This window comes from Sminthopsis crassicaudata, chromosome 1, assembly GCF_048593235.1.
Source record: "Sminthopsis crassicaudata isolate SCR6 chromosome 1, ASM4859323v1, whole genome shotgun sequence".
NCBI classification, from domain to species: Eukaryota; Metazoa; Chordata; class Mammalia; order Dasyuromorphia; family Dasyuridae; genus Sminthopsis; species Sminthopsis crassicaudata.
The window spans coordinates 463,777,487-463,802,600 of record NC_133617.1 but is presented as its reverse complement, the minus strand read 5'-3'; the positions used below and the strand labels follow the sequence as shown (position 1 = coordinate 463,802,600).

At 34.0% G+C, this 25,114-nt stretch overlaps 1 protein-coding gene across 2 annotated transcripts in view; it reads left to right on the top strand.

Moving 5' to 3' along the window:
- The window catches only part of KIAA1958 (KIAA1958 ortholog), a 234,019-nt gene that overhangs the window by 189,915 nt on the left and 18,990 nt on the right, over positions 1-25,114 (top strand). The gene's annotated exons all lie outside the window — the stretch shown is intronic.

Below are 25,114 nucleotides of genomic sequence, written 5' to 3'. Positions count from 1 at the left end.
TAGCAAAGGACATAATGAAGCAAGGCAACAGTATGTGGTTTTGCAGCTATTCAGTTGCATGAGCCTTAAGTATTCTAATTCAAATACTTGTGAATTATATTAAACCTATTTAGAGGATATTGCCATTTTTGGCCAGTTTTCTTGATATTACTGCATAATCTACTTGAGAAGTCTGATGAAATCCTAGTAAAGATCAAGTCAGTTATATTTTCAGGAAATTATGTGTTAACCAAAATTCCCATAGACTATTCTGATAGACGATAATGTTACTTAGTCTGTAGATGTAATGCAATTAAATTACATACTGAGATAAAATATTTTCCTTTTCTTTTTGGGAGGAGGGGAGAAGGAGGGAGCAGTGAGAAGGGCCCAGACTGATGTTTTCATTGTTCCATTCATGCAGATTAGCAATGTCTGCAATATCTTCTTAGACAATTCCTAGGGTCACTGAGAAGTTAAGTGATTTGCCTTTGTTCACATGGCTATTAAGAAACAGAGACAGGTCTCAAACGCGAGTATCCTTTACTCTAAAGACATGAATAATAACTAGCATTAATATAATGCAGTGATTTTCAAAGTATGGTCCCAAAAATTCTGGGGTGGTCTCTGAAACACTTTCAGAGGGCTTACAAATTCAAAATTTTATATTTATAATATGGTAAATATCTATAAATATAACCCACAAAATAACTCATAATTTTTAATTTTTAATAGTAAAAAGATACTGAGAACAAAAGTTTGAGAACCACTAATACAGTACTTTAAGATTTCTGCAAAGCACTTTACACATATTATCTAATTTCATCCTCACAATAATTCCAAAAAGTAGGTGCTATTATTATCTCCATTTTACAGATGAAGAAAGTAAGATAGGCAGGTTAAGTGATTTGCCCACGGTCACACAGCTGATAAGTATCTGAGAACCTATTTGAACTCATTTCTTCTTGACTACAGAATTAATGTTCTATCATTGTACCACTTAACTGCCTCCCTCCTCTCTATCAAGCTTCAACTTTAAGATAAAGTTATGAAATCAAATTAAATTAAGTCAGAAAAATATTTATTTAACACTGCTAGATTTGATGAGATATTCAAAGAAGAAAGACTAAGACAGTGTCCCTGTCCTCAGAGTCACAATAGTTAATTTGTATTTGAGAGAATAATGGAGAACAGCATATGCCAAAACAAAGTGTTTTATCTAATTTGACATTGTTTATGCATACTAACTCATTAAAAATTCATTGTATAATTTGTTCATTTGCAGAAGATACCATGATACTACTGCCTTAACTAGGAATTTGGCCTCCTTTTATTCTTATTCCAATAAATAAATCACACACAAATGATAAGCAAACTAAGAAATCCATAAATTAGACCATGGGAAGTAGGGGGGAGGAAGAAAGGTGTCTTGTTATTTCTTTAATATCCAGAAATTACACCACCACTTTCTCTTTTATATTCATATGTTCATTATACTCTAAAGACATTCAAATATTGCTATCCTTTTCTGAAAGTGACCTGCTAAGGAGTCAGTGGACCAGGCAAAAGAATATCCTCATTTCTAATGCCATCAAGAGAAGTTTCCAAAGTAGTAAAATTGGCTTAATTTGGTATAGAGTCTAGATCACTGTCAAGCCAAAATTGGTATAATTTCACAATCCAGGAATATGGAGACTTTTTAAAGAAATGAGAGTGAGAACTTAGCATAGAATTAGAAGCTAGAGCAGGGGGAGATAGATCCCTCTATCAGAAATACGTGTTAGAGGAACAGCTAGGTGATAGAGTGGATAGAGCACCAGTTCCAAAGTCAGAAAGATCTGAATTTAAATCCAGCCTTAGACACTAGCTATGTGATCCTAGGCAACTTACTAACTCTAATCGCTTCAAAAAAGAAAGAAAAAAACAAGAAAAAAGAAATACATGTTAATAAATATCCTGCGTTCTAAATCTTTGGGACAGATATGTTAGTTTGCCAATTAGTAGACCAAACTGCCCATTCTTTTTTTTATATATTTTTATTCATTTTATTCTGAACTTAATTTACTTTTTGAGTCTGTTACTATTTGAAGCAATGTATCCAGAAAGGTCAAGGAGAAGTATTGATATAGACCTGCAAGGGATGTTAGAGGCCAAGTAGTCCATGTCCTTCACTTTACAGATGAAGAAACACAGACTAAGAAGTTAGGTAACTGAATCAAGATCGTGTAAGTTAATCAAGTGAGTCACATTTGTACTCAAACCCAAGCTCTCTTACTCCAAATCCAGCACTATTTCTACTGGACCATACTGCTTCCCTGGAGGAAAAGGGATTTGGGGATTCCCAGGTACTTTTTATTTTTATATAGGACTTAGATACACACATGCCCTCTGTATATCAGTGTGTTTGCTATATAGAGCATTCCAAAAGTCATTAGAATTGCCCTAAGACTTTCTGGAAAGCCTGTTTATTTAATTTTCATTTGTTCATTTTTTTCTTTACCCCCAGATGAGCCTAAAATTCAATTTCAGTGAATTAACTCTAGAATGACTCTTAGATCATTGTATTGAAAAAAGATTTTTTTACTTATGCTTTGTCCCCCTCTGTCTTCAGAAGGTCCCAAAGGAGACCTAGATTCTTTTTAAAAGCAATTAACAACCAAACAAAACCATATGCTTATTTATTTTTCTAAACTTGCCTCATGTGTTAAACATATTTCATTTAGGCCCTGATTGAAAAGATTACCTTCCCTAGAAAAGAAGTTGCAGTTATGAATGATTCCATGTGGGGGCCAGAGGCAGAGTGGGGAGGGGGGGGAGGAAGGGGAAGGAGAGAGAGGGAAGTGGGGAAGAAGGAAATTACAGGAAGTTACTATCTTGACCTTCAAGCCCTCTTCTCAAAGGTTTTCTCTCTTGCTTTGATCTTATATAAGTCTACAAAGGATGAGATCTGATTTCTCTGGTAAGAAAAAAGATACTTCTCCTTATCCTTTGTTAGATGGAAAGCAAATAGATGTCCAATGTAGAGAGAGGCTACTTCTCACATCTCTCTCCTGTTAATATTATTCTGTTAATATTGCACCCCACTCAGATGAAAATGAATATGGATATAAATATCACCTGTCCTAGGTTGCTTAATTTAGATTCCTAAATGCCAAAATGATTTGCCAAAAGTTCTCACAATCTCACCTTTGCAAAGATAAAATTATAATTTATTAAGGAAGAAAACTTTCTTATCAACACTCTGGTGTGCTACCATTGATATATAAAGTATTATTATTTTTTAAAAAATTTGTTAGTTCCAAATTTCTCCCTCCCTTTCCCCTCCTTCATCCATTAAGAAGGCAAGAAATATGATACCAATTATACATATGAAATTATGCTAAACATATTTCCACATTAGCTATGTTGCAAAAAAGGCAAGAAAAATTGAAAATATAAAACAAATTAAAGCAAAGATACCTTTGATAACTACTATCCATGTATGTTTCACATATAAAAAGGACAAATGCTTTCTTTAGATTTATCCCATACAGATAGGTTCATGAAACCTGCCCAAGTGCAAAGAAAAACTCCATTCAACATATTTTAAAATTTAATTTTAAAGTGTTTTAATGAATTAAAAAAATTGAGAAAATATAGAAATGTAACCTAAGAATCTTTTGACATGCTCTAAACTTTAAAACTTTACAAACATGTTTGTTTTCTCATTATTGTTCAACAAAATTTATTTTTGCAAGTCTAGCTTTTTAAGCCCTCAATTTATTTAGGCAGGTTGCATCAGCCAGTTTACAAATGAACCAGTTTCTGTGGATGAACTTTAACATTGTCCAATACTCATTCTTCATGAATCTTGGATCCTTTTGAAATTGAATGGGCACATCACTGCATATTATCTAAATGTCATCCTTCTGTGTCACATTTATAATAACTATCTTACCTTTGATGATGAGGAAAATATACTTTTTCTCAAGCTCTCAGATTTGGATAAAAATGGGACAGGTACTGTGATTTTGTTGTCACAGGGTGCTCTTAATGGGACACGTCCTCTAAAATGCAGGTCACTGTTTTTTCTGCAATTTATAATCTCAGAGAATTGCCTGAAGAACTTGCCAAGAGCAAGTGATATAGTACAAACATAAAAAAGGCAGGTAACTGTATAATCCTGGTATTGGATGATGAAATTAAAAGGTTTTTCATTAGTCTAAGAGTTGAAAACACCAACTTATGAAATTAATTTGGTATTCCTAGTATCCAGCTATGAGCTATATTTTAGGTCATTAAACAGTCTACAGTGACCTTTATGCATTTTCTTTTCATCATACTTGGAGTCTGAGATCATTTTCTCAAATCTTTTCAATTCCTGTTTTCATAATTGGAAAATTGATTAGCTGAATCAACAGAGAAAGGGGGAAAATAAAGAATATGAACTCATGTTAAGAGAGATCTATTGTAAAAGAATTTAGAGGTGGAAAATAATGTTTGTTTTCCTTTCACAAACCTAATATTTATGACTTGTAATCCAGATTAAATATAAGAATTTACTTAGATTTCCATCTCACAGTCATTTTGCTGGTTTATGGCTGAGGAATGATAATTTTTTTTTTTTTGGTCAAAAAACCTTTAGCTGGCCCAGTTGTCCTGTACCAAGTTTTTCATGTTTTTTATTTTACTTTGGAATCAGAAATTATATTTTAGATTGCTCTTTCATTAAACTTTGAGCTTTAAAAAGCAATTAACCTAGTTTATGTTAGGTCATTAATAAGTAGAACAAGGAAATCACCAGCAAAGTTAAATCTTAATCATTTGTACATTTTACTTTTTGTTGTTTTTAATTCTTCTTTCTCTAAATCTTAAATTTTGCAAATTAGGTTTCTTTAGAAAACTTAAATTCAGGGGGATAGTAACTTATTTACAACAGAATTTCTAGCCTGTCATATGAAATGACAGTAATGTTGCTAATATTCAATGTTTCAGTGTCACACCAAGATTAACAATATCTAATGGAATTTTTTCTAATTGTGCCACTTATATAATTACAACTCATCTTTTAAGACAGTACTTATTAAATATTCACTTTAATAAGTCATATTTTTAATCATTGCCACAAACCATTGCAATCTCTATGCATTGTGTAAAGTTGAGTGATATCACTGTTGAAATTTTTGTATGTGTTTGTAGGTACTCTTCCATGTTTACCTTGGTAGTGTTTGTGTAGAAGAAATGTTCATTATTGCTGCTATAACCACTTACTGTAGTTGAATGGAAAAACTGTGCTAAGAGACTGTGCCAATTAATAATAGTATATACTATTTCCTAAACAATGTATTTTGAGCCAGTACTTAGTGCCTTCCGAAGAAGGAAACCCTGTGGTAAGCAGGCGGTGCCAAACTTTGAATATCCTGTTCCACAGGAATGAATCCACATTATGTCAAAGCATTTTGAGCAATTTTCCCTCTCATCTTTTCCATGTGTTTCTCAACATTTTCAAAGGAAACAGACTGCAAAAAATAATAATCAAAAATTCTTCCAAATTTCTTCTCAGTCTTGTTTTCTTACAATTGAACATTTTGTATAAGAAAATCATTCTAGTTTGTGAACGTAATTTATTGATTCTTGGAACTGGATTATTGAGATTGAATGATCTAGCTGAATATTATAAAGTGCATATATCATTGCTAGATCTTATTTCTTTATTATTGTAATTTAAGAAGGTCTAATGAATTTTGTTTTAATTGCAAAATATCTGTGATTTTAGTTAGTTAGAAAGTATTCAAAGTATTGGAGCTCTCAAACTTGACAGATTCTCTCAGTCTTTTTCTCAAGTCTATCCCAGGTTGCATTATGACTGTTAAATTTTTTTTTTTTTTTTTTTTTTTTTTAGGCTGGGGTTAAGTGACTTGCCCAGGGTCACACAGCTAGGAAGTGTTAAGTGTCTGAGACCAGATTTGAACTTGGGTCCTCCTGAATTCAAGGCTGGTGCTCTATCCACTGCGCCACCTAGCTGCCCCCTGTTAAAATTTTTTGATGCCAACTCCTAGCACAATTATTTTTAAGCAGTTTTCAGACAAATGCTGAACTTGGGGCAGTTGGGGTTCATTCTGCTACATTCAGATACCAACAAAAATGAGTCAAATTCCAGTTACTTATAGGCTTTCAAATAATTTTTATTTTAATAAAAAAAAAAACCACTGCAATCAAGTCTGATGTCTAGGAAAATGTATTTAAATCGGAAAGAACGAATTCCTATAAAACCTTTTAAAAAAATAGAACCAAAACACAAGAAGAATCTTCTTTGTGTTTGTTCACTAATAACAATTTGTGGAATGTTTTAAGGCTTGAAAAGCATTTTACAAATATCAACTGATTTTATCCTCACAACAACTTTGTGGGGTAGGTGCTATTATTATTCCCATTTTGCAGGTGAGGAAACTGAGGTGAATAGCTTCAGTGACTTTTTCATTGATCACACAGCTATTGTCTGAAGTAGTATTTGAATTTAGTTCTTCCTGACCCCAAATAGCACAATGTCCACCACATCACCTAGAGCCTCAAAGGGATTGTAGCAACAAGTTTCTTTTAAGAAAAGTGTGATAGCAAGAAATAGATAATGGTTTTGATCTAGTAGAGTACTTGATTGTGCCCCCTGCTAGCTACTTGGCACCATCTGTACCATGTATGGAGATTTTGCTATTGATATTGTTGCTTTGGCTCCTAGCATAATAAAATTAGTTTTATCAAGATGGAAAATAGAGGAGCCAAAAACTAATTATATATTTTTTTCTTCCAAGGATGCTGCCAATGTTTAACACTCAATCAGGCAAATAAAAATAAAACAATAAAAATTATTTCAGTAATATTTCCTATGGCTATTTGGCCTTAGTGTCAGATTTTGCGATTAAATGCTTCAAGCAAAATGTTTGTTTGTTTGTTTGTTTGTTTTTTCAGAGATTCTTTGTCCCTAGAATTCTTTTGCTTTATGGTCTACTAGATAGCAGATTTTGGTTCTGGGTAGCTCAATAAAATGTTATTCTTAACAGTAGGTTAGACTTACCAAGAAATCTGTTATTGGAATATTTCATGCCTCCCTAACTTTTTGGTTTCCTATAGATGTAAAATATGTGACCACAGCGCTTTTCGGTTAGAAGAAATTTTTAAACAAATTTCATATGTGTGTATGTATATATATACATACATACAAACATGCATACTTATCTGTATATATATTTCTTATTTTATATGTGTGTATGTATATATATATATGTCCATATATACCCACACATATATATCATTCTTATACAAATACTATTGCATACCATTTGATTCCCAGGTCCGAATTCAAATTCAGAGATCTAGACCTCTTTTTTTTTTACTGCTGAAGCCAGGCATAAATTAGCTCCATAGTCAACTTATGTTACTTATGTTTCATGAATAATTATCAGAAAATGTGCTTTTAACTCATCAGCACCTGAATCTTAGTGGCAAGAAACTTATTACAATATTTCAAGTGTGTTCAAATCCACACATTTACTCATTTTCATTGATTTTAGTATCCAGCACTAACTGTAATAAAATGTACATTATATTATCTTAATATGAGGACTTTCTTTTGGGGAGTGGGAGATTAGTTGTCAGTATGATTTCAGGGCCCCAGTGATTTAATTATGTTCTTTCAACCTTCAGAATTTAGCTAGGAAAAGTTCAAGATGATATTAATTAATTAAATAAGTATAATTTTTAAAGAGGTGTTTATTAATGTCCAGCATATTAGAGGTAGGGTATATATATATATATATATATATATATATATATATATATATATATATATATATATATGAGTATAGGTGAGGAAGCTGCCACTATCAATGTAGGTTGGCACTGTCTGCAACTTACAGTCTCAAAGAACAGAGGTGTCAAACTCCTGGGCCCCCCAAATTCCAGAGTCTTCTCTGAATCAGTTAGAAATAATCAGCAAATGTTTAACAAAATAAATTTTAAAATACCATGCAACACAGGTAATATTTACTTGTAATTTGCAGTCTTCAGGGATCTCTATTTTGGTTTGACACCATTGTTCTGGAATACTGAGAGAGAAGTTGTAGGCCATGTCATCCAGTTAATACTTGAACTTAGTATTAGAGCTAACACTTGAACCCAGGTCAGCCTCATTTGGAGACTGGCTGTCTATCCACCAGACCACACTGCCTCTCTTACAGCAATTTACTGCTATAAGATTTTCATAATCATAATTTTCAGTTGAATCTTAATAAAAATTTTAAAAATACTTTGTTATTTTTCTATGAGTTGGCATTTATTCATCTCCCTCTGGGAAGTTTATTTCACTATCTGGCCAAAGGTCAAATTGCTTTTTAGTGACTTAATGGAGTCAACATGGGACACACACACACATAAATACACACACATACATTGTGTTAGATAATAATACAATGCCTGTTTCACTTCTGTTTTTTAAAAAAAAGTAATTTTGAGGGGGGGAAGTGCTGCTATGATTACTGTATATGAAGGGAATATGAAAACAACAGAACTAAAATGGAGAAGGAATTGAAAGCTCGAGATTAAATATAATAAAATATGTTGCTATGTCACTTTTATTTCATTAATCTGACAGTTGGGTTGTTTTGGGTTTTTTTTGGATCACCTGACTAAAGTTTTGGATGTTGCTAAAAGTATATCATTGGATTCATTTTCATTTTTGATGTTCACATCTTTTTTATATTGCAAATGTGTGTTTCACATTTCAATTATGCTAGCACATTGTTTCCTTATGTCTGTAGATGTGTATATGTGTATTTTAAATAAAAGTTTTGCTGCACAATTGTTTGACTTCAATGTATGTATATTTGCTACTAATGTAGTGTGAGTTTCTACTGTTTTTAGATATTTGTATTAGTACAGCCTTAAACTTCTAGAATTAAGGAAATCATTGAAAAAAATAATCAGCTGATGAAGTCATTATTGTCTCTGTGATAAGTGCATGCATTATTCACGTTATTTTGTCTGTATTTAGGTATAATGACCAATCCTCATTTATTTAATAAATAGCTTCCTTCAAAATTGGCTGAGTTTGGTAATCACATCTGAAAATTTTGAAAAACGAGTTAAATGACATTTTAAAAGAGCACATTCTTTACATGGAAAACTTCAGAACAAAATAAATCTGGATTGATAGAAAAGATCAGTTAACTTAGCAAAAGTATCTCCTTCTTTTTTATTATTCCTAATAAGCATTGAGATTGACCTCTTCTACTTCAACCACCCCACCAAACAACGAAGATTACCAGGGTTTGTACAAATTTTAGATCTAATCACTGAGCCTCCTAGACTGGAGTGGGTCACTGGGATCTGCCATAGAAGAAATTTGACATGGATCATGATGTACCCATGTCATTCTTAGGAGTAGGGAAGGGTGGAATAGCAACTCCTGCTAAAATTAATTGATCATCTGTTTACCACGAACACTAGATCCAGGGAAGCCCATGTAATAGAAAGAGTTCAGGTGGGCAAGAGCCTAAATATATTCAATAGCTTCTCAACTACCTTGGTGAATAGCTATAGGATTCTTCTTTCTAAGTCTTAGGCATCCATTTCCAAATTCTTGGATGATACAAGAGTTAGAATGCCTTTTTTTAAAGCCAATTTTTACAAGTGGCTAAATTTTTTCTTATTAAATATATATGGAAATTTTTTTTATTATTTTGGGAGACCAGAAAGAGGTCCCAAAATAATTGTTAGTATATTGCAATATCAAATCAGAAAACAGTTGTTTAATATGAAAATTCACTCCTGCTTTTTGTATGAACAAAGACAAGTGTGTTTATGTTTTAAAAAGCAACAAAAGAGAATATGATATTTTGTACACAAATAATTATTTGCAAGTACATTCTCTGGTTTCTTCCAGTTCAACAAATTAACATTTTTTAAGAAAACTCAAGACTGAAGGTTGAAAATTGACAGTCTACTGTCAAGAAAGACCCTACAATTAAAGAAACTATTACTTTCTGGCAATCAACATTTATTAACTACTTACTTTGTACTAGGAACTGTACTAAGCTCTTGGGGGAAAGGGGCAGAAATAAAATAATACACTTTATTAGTTTAAAAAGCTATAATTTCTAGTCTTTAATATTTTTCTAAGTACAAAAACCATAATATGCTTGTATTTGTTTTCATGATAATTTTATCCCTAATTATTCTATCAATCTAATAAAATGATATTATGTAAATTAATTTCAGTGTTATAGAGACCAAAGTACCGGGGGGCAACTTCAGATAATGCAATAACTCCCATTTTAGAGAACCCTCTCTGACAATGCAAGTGAAGTTCTAAGGCCTTGAGACTCAAGGATGTTGGCTAGCTTTCCTGACCACACAGCTGGTCTATGTCAGAAACAATATTTGAATTTCAACCAGATCTTCTTGACTTCAAACCCCAGCACTCTTTCCACAATTCCATACTGTTTATTAAAGCAGGTGATAGTAATAAAATTAAATGCTTCATATTGCTCAAGAGCTATCAGAAATAAATCACCCTCAACATTCAAATTGTTTTATATTTAAAATTTGCCAAGTATTTAATTTTTCAGATTAAAAGGAGGGCAATTCATTTACTTTGTAATGCTCAAATACTCATGGCTCAGTATTTTTAATCAATTTAGGACTTCTCTACAACTACAGAAATTATATCCCATACATAACCACTTATCCTATATAACTCTCATTCATGTCCTCTTAAAAATATGAAACAGAGTGTCTATCTAACCTATTGAAGGCCAATTTTGCCTTCTCTCCTGATTGGGAAGGTAATTATATGGCATAACAGAATGCAAGGCCTGGTAACAGGAAGACCTGAATTCAAATCTAGCCTCAGATACTAACTGGCAATGTGCCCCTGAGGGATTCACTCTACCCTGTCTGCCTCAGTTTCCTCAACTGTAAAATGGAGATAATAAGAGTATCTACTCCCCAAGTGAAGATTAAATGAGACATTTTTGTAAAGCAGCACAGTACCTGGAACACATAGTAGATATTTAATACATATTTATTTTCTTTTATCTTATTTCAATTCCACTTTATGTGTTTTAGGAAGGGAAAGGAAAGGCAATAAACATTTATAAAGCACCTATTATGTGCTAGGCATTTTAAAGATATTATCTCATTTGATTTTCATTGTGATCCTGAGAGGTAGATGCTATTATTAACCCCTTTTTAAAGTTTTAGGAAACTGAGGCAGAATTCAGATGGTTAGTATCTAAAGCTAAATATAGATTCAAAGTAGTTAAATGATTTGCCCAAAGTCATACCTTTGAATCTTATATGCTTATCTACAATCTAGCACTAATAATACTTTCAGTTCCTAATTGAAGTGTTATGAGAAACACATGTGTAAATGTAGATGATTATTAAAGCAATATCCAAACTGGAAAGTATTTCCTTAGTCAATGAGCAATCAAGTATTTATTGAGCACCTACAATGTTAAATTTGAAGGGATCCAAATAAAATCCCTAAAAATCCCCATGTCAGAAGAGATATCACATTCATAAACATATACACAAAATACATACAAGGTTATTTTGGTGTGGCAAGGTGAACAGAAAAGACTATCTGTAAGAAGAAGGAAGCATTTGAACTAAACTTTGAAGTCAACAAAGAATTCTAAAAGTCAGAAGTGAAGAAAGATGCCATTCCAAGTATGAGGGACAGCCTGGGCAAAAGGCATAGAGATGGGAGGTGGAACATGTTTGAGGAATAGTGAGAAAACCAATTTGACTGCATTGTAGACTACTGGAAGGGTAGTAATGTATCGTTAGCCTGAAAATGTAGATGGAAACCAAATTATAAAGGACTTCAGAATCCTCTTACTCCAACCTTTCTTAAATATAATAGCTATTGATATAAGTATAATTATTAGCTTTATAAAATATATTTAATCTAGTGATATCTATATTTACATATACAATTCAGGCCTTGTTGTTCAACTTTTCACTCATCTGACTCTTTGTGATTCCATGTGGGGTTTACTTGACAAAAACACTGAAGTGATTTTCCATTTTCTTCTCAGGTGGATTAAGGCAAATAGAGTTAAGTACATTGCCCAGGATCACACAACTGACAATTGTCTGAGGCTGTATTTGAACTCTGGTCCTTCTGATTCCAGACCCTGCTCTCATTCCATTGAAATACTTAGCTTTCTCTAAATTCTAACTCTGGCCTAGGCTAACCCAAAATCATGTGCTTACTAATTATCAGAGGGCTGATTTGAACCCAAGTCCTCTAACTCAAAACTCAAAAAGCTGTTTCTACCAGATTACAGGAAAATGACAAGGCCATATTTGAGATTTACAAAGGGGCTTTGATAGCTCTGTGGTGGATAGAGGGATAAAGAGTGCCTAAAGGTAGAAAGACCAAATAAAATAGATGTGAACAAAAGTTGGTGTCTTCACAAACAACTGAAGAGGGTATTTTAAAAGCATTTGTTTTGCTGACTAGTATTTTTAAACCAAAGTCTGAATTTCAAAAATGATGATAAAATCGACATTTGTTTTTAAGAGAAGTTATGAGAAATACTTTTTTCTGTCAACATTTCTATAAGTCTATATTTCCATATACGTATCTATTTTCCTTCCAGATTTTCTATTTATAAAATAATTTTCAAAACCAACTAATGAAGATAGTATCTTGTGCTTTTAAAATATTGGAGGGATTATGATATCTAAGTTGTGTGGGCACTCTAAATTGTGTGATTATCTGCTCTGGTGGAAGAGGTGCCCACATCACTGAGATAAGTAATACCATCAATGAATTTAATTATCATAATTGGGGATATAGATATATACAAAGAGATATATGTGTATATTTATGTATATGTGTATATACATATATTTATCTCATCACAGGTTCTTCATATATGTCATATAATAGCTATTGATATAAGTATAATTATTAGCTTTATAAAAAATATTTAATTTAGTGATATCTATATTTACATATTTTTAAAATCTGCACCAGGACCCATATCACTGAAATGAGTGATTCATCAATTAATCTAAATATATATATATATATATATATATGTATATATATATATATATATACATATATATATATATATACATACATACATATTCTCATTTCAGATTACTCACATACACCAAATATATACACAGATATTAATATAGAGAGAGAATAGCTATATGAAAATAAATTTAATGTAATAATATTTACAGAGAGCTAGATAGATTTTTAAAAATAAGCACCAATGGAGGGAATGCCTACATCACTAATCCATCATGAATCTAAGTACAGCATATGTAAGTATATGCATTCATCTCAGTTTTCATACATGTGTTTTTGTGTATGTAATAAACATATATGTGTGTATATATTCTCTATATTCTCATCTTGGTGATGTGGGCACTCCATCCACTGATGCAGATAAAAATATATTTCTATACAAATATCATTATATTAAATATATCTTATATAGATAATTAATATGTATTAATGGATAGTATATATAAATGTGCATGGACCAGAACTCTGAACTTGAAACAAAGGATTCTTACAAGGTATTAAGTCAGTGGAATTGACAGAGACAATAGTTATCTAATTTAGCATGGTTCAGCATGATTGATTTAATCCTACAAGGAGATGTCATGGGCCAAAAATTCCACTAAGTGGAATTGAGGAGACAATGGTTAAATCTAGTTTATCATTGATTTAATCATACAACAAATAATGGTTTCCTAGTGATATAATGATTGGTTTGTACTCAGTGTAAAGCATATAAGCAAGAAGCCTCAGCCAGGGATATTCAGAGATATTCAGAGAGAAGGCAAAGGACTGCCGGCAGGAGCTTAAGCTCTCAGAACCAAGGGAAGAAATTCAATTCAATCTTCAGTCTTTCTGGAGGCTGGACTAGACTCCTGCACTTCCCCCACTAAGACCAAGGCCAGACTGAAAGGCTCTCCAGAAAGCTTCCCAGCCCCAAGATGGAGATAATAAAGGATCTGGACTATAAGAAAGCTAACCAGGCTGCAGGAAAGGAGACAAGACTTGGAAAGAGACAATAAAGGATTTGGACTTTACTCCCTGGCTGCACTTGTGGTGATTACTGAACTGAAACTAAGGCTGCTCCCAGAGACCCCCAAGAAAACTGAAACAGAAGAATATTACAAATAATTAATATTTGTTAATGGATAGTATATATAAATGTGCATGTGTGTGCATTAATGTGTGTATGTATAATTGCTAGCATTTACATAGCACTTTAAGGTTTGCAGAGTGCTTCACAAATAGGATCTTCTTTTATCCTCACACAAACTTGGAAGACAAGTATTATTATCCCCATTTTACAGATGAAGAAATGGAGGTGGGTGGAGTCAAATGACTTCCTCATGTAGTAAGTGTCTGAGGCAGGATATAAATTAATCTTCCTAACTCCAGGTCTGCTATTCTTTAAACTGTTCCAACTAGCAACATGGTTATCATATTAAACTATGCAAAAGTAATAACATGTTACTATGAATTAATTAAATTGTCAAAAGCATGTCATGAGGATTATTTGATTAAAAAAAACCAACTACTTTTAACCTCATTTCTTTGGTTAGAAAGATGGCTACTATTTGTTTTGTTTTAGTATATGTGATTTGGGTGCAGTTAATGAGCCCTATCAAGCAATAGCCTGACAACATACTTCTTGATTTAATACGTTAGTTGGCACTGAAATTGTCAGATTTTTTTAATATTCTTTAGATTAGGATGTTGTTATTGGAATGCACCCAAAGGGCTGCTCATCTTGTACCTCAAAAGACCATCTTTCCTATTCATAAATTAGTAAAAACTGTTTTTGTACATTTTCATTGGCAATAAAAGGAAGTTTCACTTCCTAATTATGGCTTAATCCATTACCAGAATGAAAGCTCCCCAAATAGGTTCAAATTACATATTTTTAATGTTTGCTGTTGAAATGTTGGGGGGAAGGGATATTTGCAGTAAACTACAGGCAGGGAATGGGTACTGGATAATTTCATAACTGTCTTTCCATCCTACTGCCTCAATTTTGCAAGGGTTCAGCCTAGGTCAAATTTCAGACTTTTATTGATTCCATTTCCAAGATGGAATTCCACTTTCAAAGTTGCCCCATGAGTAGGTTATGAAGCGATTGGAATATAGCTAAATAAAGGCATATAGAAAGCTAAAATCACAATAACTACATTGACATGACCTAATTTTAGCCAAAGAGCCTTTTTGTGATAAGTTCCTAAAACTAGTTTATTGTGGAAATGGAAACTCCCAATATATAATTACAAGGACAGATATGCTCTCATATTGAATTCCTGGTCAATTCCAATTTCTGATCATTTCCAGTTAGATAACAGATTTGAAAGAATTGAGTAAATGTCAGAAATTTAAAACATGTAATATATTGATCTTTATAGATCAATCTTGTTATCTTTAAATATCATTCACCTACATAGCTGAACCATCACACTGTCATCATATTTTTATTTCATTATTGTTTCTTTTTCATTTTACAAATGTCATTATTTTTCATTCTGTAGGAATGATTCAATGTCATTACTTAGTAGGGCGTGGCCCAGTATTTCAAAGAATTGCAAATCACTATCCAAAATGAATTAGGGTCTTTGATTAGTTAGTTAATTGCTAAATCATTTAAATATCATTGCCTTTGCCTTTAACTCATACCTTACAAAAACCCAAAGAAACAATGCTAGCCATGGAACACAAACTTCTTTGCTGGGGAGATGGGGAGGAGGGGTCGTAGTTTTCAGAGCTAGGAAGGACCTAAGAGAAGACTTAGTTCAAAAAGCACGCCCCCCCCTACCCATTTTATAGGGGATGTAACTGGGATCTGAAATGATGTGTTCCTACTCTGCATTCAGTGTTCATTGGCCAACTATTGCTATAATGGCATGCAGTCTTATACAGGGCGGAAATATTAGTCAGTAGTTATTTAGGGTATTAAGAAGCTTCACTTTTAAGATGCACAGGTTAATAAATTAACTAGATTATTTAGACTTTATTTACTTGTTCCCTTAGTCACTCAACTGCTCCCCCAAAGAGGAATTAATCTAAAAAGTCATGATCAATTGAAGCTCTATAGTGGAAAACCTTTGCCCTTAGAATGGTGCTTCAGTGGCTTAGGAAGAGTATTTAATGTCCTTTCCATATCCATTAGATACTGAAGAGTATTTAACAACTTTGAGATACTATATCAAGGCTGGTCATGGTATGGCAAGTGTTTTTTTTTTAACCTTTATTGAGTATCTTCTGTTTCCTATTAATCTTTTATCTTCTTCTTCCTTGTCCCCAGAAAGATAGGCATCTAAGTAGTGCAATGGATAGAGTTCTGGGACTGGATTCAGGAAGTACCAAATTCAATTGGGTCCTAAGACTTTAGCAGTGTGACCGTGGACAAACATAAAGTATAAAGGGAGACAATGCCAAATAGGTCAATCTATAATTAGACCCACTGACATGACAAATATAGATATATATTTAGAAGAATTGCACGTGCTTAATCTTACAGTGGATTACTTGCTCTCAAGGGAAGGAAGAAGGATGAGAGAGGAAGAAAAATTTGAAGCACAAGAAAATGAATGCTGAAAACTATCTTTGCATGTATTTGAAAAAATAAAAAGCTATTATAAATATGTGTTTATGTAATTAGACCTGCTGTCTAATTATGGGCAGGTATATTTGTAGAATTTACCTCCCCACTATTCTTCACTGCCTTCACAAGCTAACAGAAAACCTCTTATAAAAAAAGAAAAAACTCAGTATGCCTCAATTTCCCCATCTGTAAAATGGGGATAATAATAACACCTCCCTCTCAAAGTTGTTGTGAGGATCAAATAAAATAATTACCCACTTAGCACAGTGCCTGGAATTTAATATACAAATGTTAGCTATTATTAACTACTATTATTACAAACATATGTCTTTCCTATGTTAATTAAATTAGTGAAAGAAAAAGCACTAACAGGAACTAAAAAGAAATGTATTAAATACCTAATGTGAACAATACACTAGGAACTTGAATGCCAAAATACTTTATTTGGGATGGGGGTTAAGGAACCCACATTTGTTTTTCATCTGATCAGAAGTATCACAGGAACAGCAGTTAAATTTCCCAAACTGAATCCACTCTTCTACTCAGCAGGCTGATTAGGAGGCCTCCCAGAATTGTGTGACCTCCTTACTATAGCTTAAAACAGTTGTTACTTCCCAACATTCACAGGTATTCTTCTCTTGCTAGTGGTCAATTAATCAGATTCAAATCATTGTCAGTATTACTGGCTCAGTTCTGGTCAGCACTGGCCTTCTCAAATGAAATTATTTGTGAAAGTGCTTAGAAAGGTGCCTATGCACTTTATAAATGTTTATTTCCTCCTCTTCTCCCCTCTTTTTGCTCTTTGAAATGAAATTATATATATATATACACATCATTCATATTGGCGTGTGTGTGTGTGTGTGTAACACACGCCAATATGAATGATTTCATCAATATAGGGAATTCCTGCTCTGGGAATATAAAACAGAACCCACCCTAGTTAAGTCCTATGGAGATGCTTAAGGTGCAAATGATAGAGGTCAAATGATTCCCCAGCAAATAAGCATCAGAGGCAGGATTTGCAATAAGGTTTTCCTTTACTAACCCAAGTCCATTACTCTATTCATTATTCCCCTCTGCTTTTTGTAAGTCAATAACCCCTTTAGCAGTCATATGGCATCTATAATCCTCCTCTTAGAATGATGTTTTTAAATAATTGAAGAAAATGATAATTTTCTGTTAGAGGTTAGTGAAAATGAAAAGTCAATTTTTTCCCATTCAAGTTATTGAATCCCATGATATGTATATACAGATTTTAGGTTAAGCACCCCTATTCTAGATCAATAAAATCTCATTATTTAAGTAAGTCAGTGAAAACAGAACTATATAAAAGGAAACAATGCCAAATAGGTCAACATATAATTAGACCTGCTGTTGGAATTATAGGCAGATACATTTGGAATATTTGCCTTCCCATTGTGCCTCTCTGCCTTCAAGAGCTAACAGAAAAGATGGTGGGGGGAATCCCAAGAAGTTGAAATAGATTCTTGTTAAATTTCTCTCGTTTCCCCTTATTCTTAGGATGGGCTATTAAGGAGAATGTGCTTGACTTAAGGATCTGCTTTTTTGTGCTTCTTGGAGGCCCATATCCTGGAAATCTTCCAAAACTAATAAGCAAATAGTGGCCCTTCATGGGGTGTGATGTAACTTACATGCTTTGAGATGCTTCAACAAAAACTATCCTGCCAAGTAAGCTGTACTACAGACCAATATGATAGCCCTCTATATACTGACTGGATTTCTCAGTGGAAAGGGCCTAATGTTGTACTTTCTGTATGAGCTCAGATTGTTGGTCCTTCAGGACTTTTAAAGCCTTAAACAAAGGGTTTGCTACAGCAACCCATGCTTGTTAAATTCTCAGTGAGAGCATTTATACCTCCAAAACTGGCAAACCCTACAAATCAGGGTTTATTTTTATTGTTTGCTGATTTGTTAAACATAAGAAAGTGATGGAGAAAATGTTCATGGAAATTAAAGTTAAAAATGTGTCTTGAGTAACTTTCCCTCCAGAGAGCTAGTTGTTAAACCTTTACTAGCAAAGAGCATGATCCACACTAATTCATTTCCCTTCACATCTTAGCAATATAGTATAAGGAAAACAGAGGGAGCTAAAATATTGAATAATTGAATAAATGAATTTGTATTTCTATGGGCTTGAGGAAAAAAGTTAAAAGAGGAAAATCAGATATTTATTGCATATTTCCTCTTTGTTTTTATTTCATCCCAGAGTAAATCTTAGAGCAACTTGATGGAGTAATGGCTAGGGCAATGGACTCAGGTCCATTGAGATGGACTCAGGACATCAGGAAATCTTGAGTTCCAATCCTATCTCAGACATTTACAGGCTGCTTCCCTATGCCTCAGTTTCCACATTTGTAAAACAAAGGGGTTGGATTTAATAACTTCTAGGATCCCTTCCAGGCTTAAAAATTATGACCCTATGATCCAGGTGGCAAATCTCATATATACTATGTGTCATGAACTTTATATAAAGAGGCTGTTATTTTAAAAAAAATTATTTCTAGTCAATATTCTTATGTACGTCAGATCATCTTGTTGTTCCCTTATGTGGTCTACAGCCCAGATTCCCTCAAGACTCTGCTGTCACAGTCCAGGTTCAATCCTAAGGACTTTATTTAAGAGTGTCATTCCTTCTTTCTGTGGCTTCTTGCCTCTTTTTGGAGTTAGTTATTCCATAATATATGAATGTGCATAATACTTACTTCACAGAGTTCTTATGAGGTCAAATGAGAGCACAGTGTTTCTCAAATTTTGAATTCTCTTCAATTCTGTTTAGCAAGTAGTTATCAAGCATCTGTTATGTGTCAGGCATGTAAGAACTCTTAAAAAAAAAACAGCCTTCAAGGAACAAATTTCTACTGGAGGAGAACATCTTGGAACATATAAGTAAATAAAAGGTCATTTCAGAATTTAGGTGTATGTAGTGTACTAATTGAGGAAATCAGGAAATGCCTATTATAGGAGGGAACACTTTAGCTCAGCTTCGAAAACACAGATTGGAAGAGGGCAACATTCCAGGCACATGGGAAAGCCCATACAAAAAACATGAAGATGACAGATAGAATGTCAGGATGAGGAATGAGTCAGCCAGTTTGGCTAGAATTGAGAGCATTTGAGAGGGCATAATGCAAGACAAATCTGCAAAGATAAGCGGGAGTCCCAATTATGTTGGTCCTTAAAACCAAACAGGAATTTTTATTTTATCTTAAAAGCAACATAGCCCACTAAAGTTTTTGTACAAAGGATCAATGAGGTCAGGCATTATTTCTACTATTTTGGGAGATTAGAATATGAATAGATGAAGAATAGGCTTAAATGCAGAGGATATCCTTTCCAAATCAAGTAGAACTCAGTCAAGTAAGACACTGGAATAAGAATGAAACCATTAAGACTTGGGACAGCTTCATCTACTGCACCACTTAGCTGCATAGATACAATTTACTTAGAATTCATTTCAAATCAAATTGAAGCAATTTGTCTTGCTTACTCTAGGTACCCACTTACAAACCCCCATTGGGGTGCTCTCCATTAATAGTCAGCATGTAGTTATAATTAACTCAAAATAAAGGCATTTACTAAGATGGCATAGTCAGAACAATCACTACAAAATACATCCTGCTACCCCAAACCTAGGATGTACTTTTCCACCAAGACATGGCATCAGTGAGAAGAGTGGCCACATACATAGAGTGCCTAGTAAGGCACACCAGTAGAGAAAATATGTGGTCAAAATAACTCATACTTATGATACTATAGGGCTCCAAGGCCTTTTACACTTCTCATAATGTCTTCATACTGCTCTCTGTTGGAAGTGATCTCTATGTTGCTCCATTGCTAGGCTGAACTTGATATTCTCAGGAAATGGCATTTCTAAAGGAGAGCTTGCCCCATCGGACTCTTTGGGCATTTTTCTCTATGTCAGTGCAATGTTCAATGGCCAAAGCTAGCTTTCTTTATTAAGTACTCTTGGGGGTTGGGGCAGAGTCAAGATGGCAGAGAGAAGACCCATCTAGATCTGAGCTCTCCCAGATATCCCTCAGATCAACATCAAATCAAGCCTCTGGTTTTGGAGTGACAGAACTCACAAATATTTGGACTGTAACAAATTTTCAGCAGAAAATATTTTGGAAGAATTTTAGAAAAGGTCTGTTTCAGTTGGGAGTGGCAGCCAAACACAGGTGCAGCACAGAAACCCAGGGTGGTGTGGGGTCCCTATGTCAGGAATCTACTGGGAGGAACCTACAGCAATGTTGGCTACTTTGCCTTAGTTGCAAGCCAGTGGATCAGCAGATTAGCTGTAAGACATCCAATACCAAAAGACAAATAGTGAGCATACAAATATGTCTGCTTCCAGCCTCAAATGATTGTTATTGCTCAGTCATTTCAGTTATGTCTGAGTCTTTAAACCCCGTTTGGGATTTTCTTGGTTAAGATATTGGAGTGGTTTGCCATTTCCTTCTCCAGCTCATTTTACAGATGAGGAAACTGAAGCAAACAGGGTAAAGTGACTTGCCTAGAACTCTACAGCTAATATCTGAGATCAGAAGATGAGTCTTCCTGACTCCTGGCCCAGCGCTTTTTATACTCTGTGCCACCTATTTGACCCAAATGATTATCTCTTTGCATTTGTGTTTATCTGAAGAGTGTTTCTCTCTCCTCATTTAACTATAACTCAGATTCTCTGAATTCCTAGATGGAGGTGTCTATCTGGTATAGTTCTTCCTTTATTAGATGTCATGGCAAAAAGAGAGGAAAAGAGGTAAGAAAATCTCCTACCCAACAGTCTTCAAGAGTGAAGCCCTGCTTTGATCCAGCAATATCTCTACTGGGTTTATATCCCAAGGAGATCATAAAGGAGGGAAAGGGACCCACGTGTGCAAAAATGTTTGTGGTAGCCCTTTTTGTAGTGGCAAGAAATTGGAAATTGAGTGAATGCCTATTAGCTGGAGAATGGCTGAATAAGTTATGGTATATGAATGCTATGGAATATTATTGGTCTATAAAAAACAATCAGCAGGATGATTTTTAAAAGACCTAGAGAGACTTGCATGAACTGATGCTAAGTGAAATGAGCAGAACCAGGAGATCATTGTACATGGCAACAATAAGATCATATGATGATCGATTCTGATGGACATGGCTCTTTTCAACAATGAGATGATCCAGGCCAGTTCCAATGATTTTGTGATGAAGAAAGCCATCTCCATCCAGAAAGAGGATTGTGAGAACTGAGTGAGGATCACAACATAGCATTTTCACTCTTTTTGTTGTGGTTTGCTTGAATTTTATTTTCTTTGTCATTTGTTTCCTTTTTTATTTGATTTTTCTTGTGCAGCAAGATAATTGTATAAATATATTTGCATATATTGGATTTAACATATATTTTACCATATTTAACATATATTATTTGCCATCTAGGAGAGGGGGTGGGGGGAAGAGGGAAAAAATTGGAACACGAGGTTTTGCAAGAGTTAATGTTGAAAAATTATCCATGTATATATTTTAAAGATTAAAAAGCTTTAATTAAAAAAAAAAGAAACCCGGGACACAAGATAAAACACACACACACACACACACACACACACACACACATACACACACACACACACACACACTCCAAAGCGAAGCCCTGGATTCTTCCCTAGCTGCTAGTTGCTAATGCATTTGTCTCTAATTACAGAATTAAATGCCAGAGCTTGCTGATATAAAGTTCCCAGGGATGTGGTCAATTTATTGCTTAACAAAACATGTTACCCCTTCTGACTCAGTTCACATTTTGTAAAAGAATCACAGATACCTTGTCACATCTACATTCTGCCATCTGTGACTATATACTATGTGACCTCCCTGGGAGTTGGGAATCTTTTCATCCTTTGTAGTTGCATCTTCAATGTCTAGCACCTAGCAGGCACTAATAAATACTTTTTAACTGATTGACTAGATTAATGGAGGCCATGGGGGAGTGGGAATCACAATCCTGTATAATATTGTAACCATATGTTTCATCCTAATCTGCCTTAAGAAGATTCTCTTTCCTATCACATAGATAAATCATCTCATTTTTTTTCTGTATCAAGACGTGTTTTTGTTTTCAAAGTTCATCATCTTTCAGGAACAAAATGAAGAAACTAAAATATTATCAGTCCAGGATTCCAGCCAAGGCAAGAATTGAGCTGAATAATCCTAGCTCTTGAAAACTGTAGAGGTTATTCTCTATCTTAATAATAATAGCTCACATTTTACAGAACTTGGGAATTTATGGAGCACTTTCCAAGCCCTGGGAATGGGGGAAGGAGGAGAGGAGGAATAGGTGACAAAAGGATTATCATGCCCCATTTACATATGAAGAAACTGCTCACTCACTTCACCTCAAAGATGTCAGTTTGTCCTTACTCCTGCAAGGTGACATGCCCATAATTTTTTTTTTAATGCTAGGATATTTTTAATAAACACAGGTGGTTAAGAATTACTTTTCTCCCCCTTTACCTAACAATTCACACTTTGCAGGATGATCTGTGTTCCCTTTTTCAACAATCATATTTTAATATTGATTTAGTCTTACAAACAATGGTGAATCCCATGTGGAAAAGCAAGGCAGTTATCTTGGTAATTTAGTAGGAAAAAATCCTATACTTAAATGATTCAGATTCTTCAAACAATATCAGAGCTATCCCCAGACTTTGTTCATTTTTTTATGCTAAAAAGATTGATTAATTATACCCCATAAGTATATAGAGCTTGTCATGCAGTCTCTTTTGAATCTTCTAACACCCCTTCTGAGTAGTATAGATATCATTATGCCCACTTTATAAATGAGCAAAACTGAAACTTATAGAGATCACAAGATCACACATATAGGAATTGGAAAACCCAGGACTAAAACCCTAGTTTTTTGACTCTGAATCTGGTTTGTTTTGTTCTGTTTTTTTCTTTAAACTTTAGCTGTCTCAAACCACTGAAGTCTACTGGCTGTCCACTACTGCCAAATACTATAGGTAATGCAAAAGAAGTATCTATTACCATGACTACCATTATCAAGGTTGTAAGCTTATAGACAAGACATTAATGAGACAATCCAATGGCAAAATGAGTACCTAGATGGAGATAATGTATGCATCAGAACAAAGGGAAGGACAATTGTGCGATGGATTTAGTCTAGGAAGGATATGAGAAAGCTCTAAAACTTAGGAGGGTCACAGATAGTTTGATATAGTTGATAGAAGCTGAACTAATCTTTGAAGGCTTCCCCCTTTGACTTTCAGAATTGAGCATGAAGGGAGACATGCTTATCAAAGGTGTTCGCTGCCATAAAGGAGGAAGCAGTGCAGTGTACTACAGATATTACAAGGTCTGAATTAATACAGTGGCAGGGGATGGGATGCAAATTTGGGAAAAACAACAAGTTGTGAAGGGAATTGATGTGAAATATTTGAATGTCTAGTCCGGAACTAGATTGTGAAATGCTTTAATTGCTAAACAGAAGTTTATGTTTCATCCTATTTTATTTCACATTTTATTATTCAGAGACTTTAATATTTCATGATTCATTGCCATACATCACTGGAAAAACATTGATGTTTAAAAGATGGAGTTTTACCTTCCTCAAGAGAAACAAAGAGATCACTGAAAGAACTTTGCAATTTCCCAAAGGAAATTCAACCCATTCTCCTTCTGTTCAATAAGGGTCCACCTTATTGTCCATTTTACAGTATCAAAAATATGGATAACAATGAACAAATTTTATAGGTTGTCCATCCAGTTGTATTTCATGTATGGAACGTATTCTTGGTTTTCTTCAATAGTTAAACCAAGTCTCCGTCAGAAGTTATGAATTTCATTTGGGGGTCTTTGCCATATTCTTGATATAATCAGCACAGTGGCATTAGCAAACATCTAGATCCCAGCTTCCTAAACTGTGGTTTATGACTCCATCTGGGATCTCATAACTGAGTGTGAGATTCATGATATTATGACTCATTATCAGTAAATGTTTGATTTGTACACTTGTTTTATTTATCTACATATCCAGGGTCACATAAAAATTTCTTTGAAGAATAAGAGTCATGAGTGGAAAAAGATTGAGAAACCCTGCTCTAGAGAATCTCAATATTTGTAAAGAATTCCTTTTTAACTTTGACCTTTTTGCTGGAGCTTCTTTATGGCAGTGGTGAACATCTTTGATAAGCACATGTCTCCCTTCCTGTTCAAAACTGAAAGTCAAAGAGTCATCAAACAAAGTTATAATGTCCAATTCCCTTCAAGGTTCCTCAGTCATTTTCTGATTCTCTGAGACTTTAATGCTCTTTCCCCCACCAAAATGGCATTTACTCTGTAAATGTTATGTGCTTTTTTTTGTTTATGTTGTTTCTCCAAGTAGACTATAAGCTCTTTGAGGGTAAGTCCTAGGTAGATTTTATATATTATATTGCTTACATAAATGTCTAATATTTGTATTAGAAAGT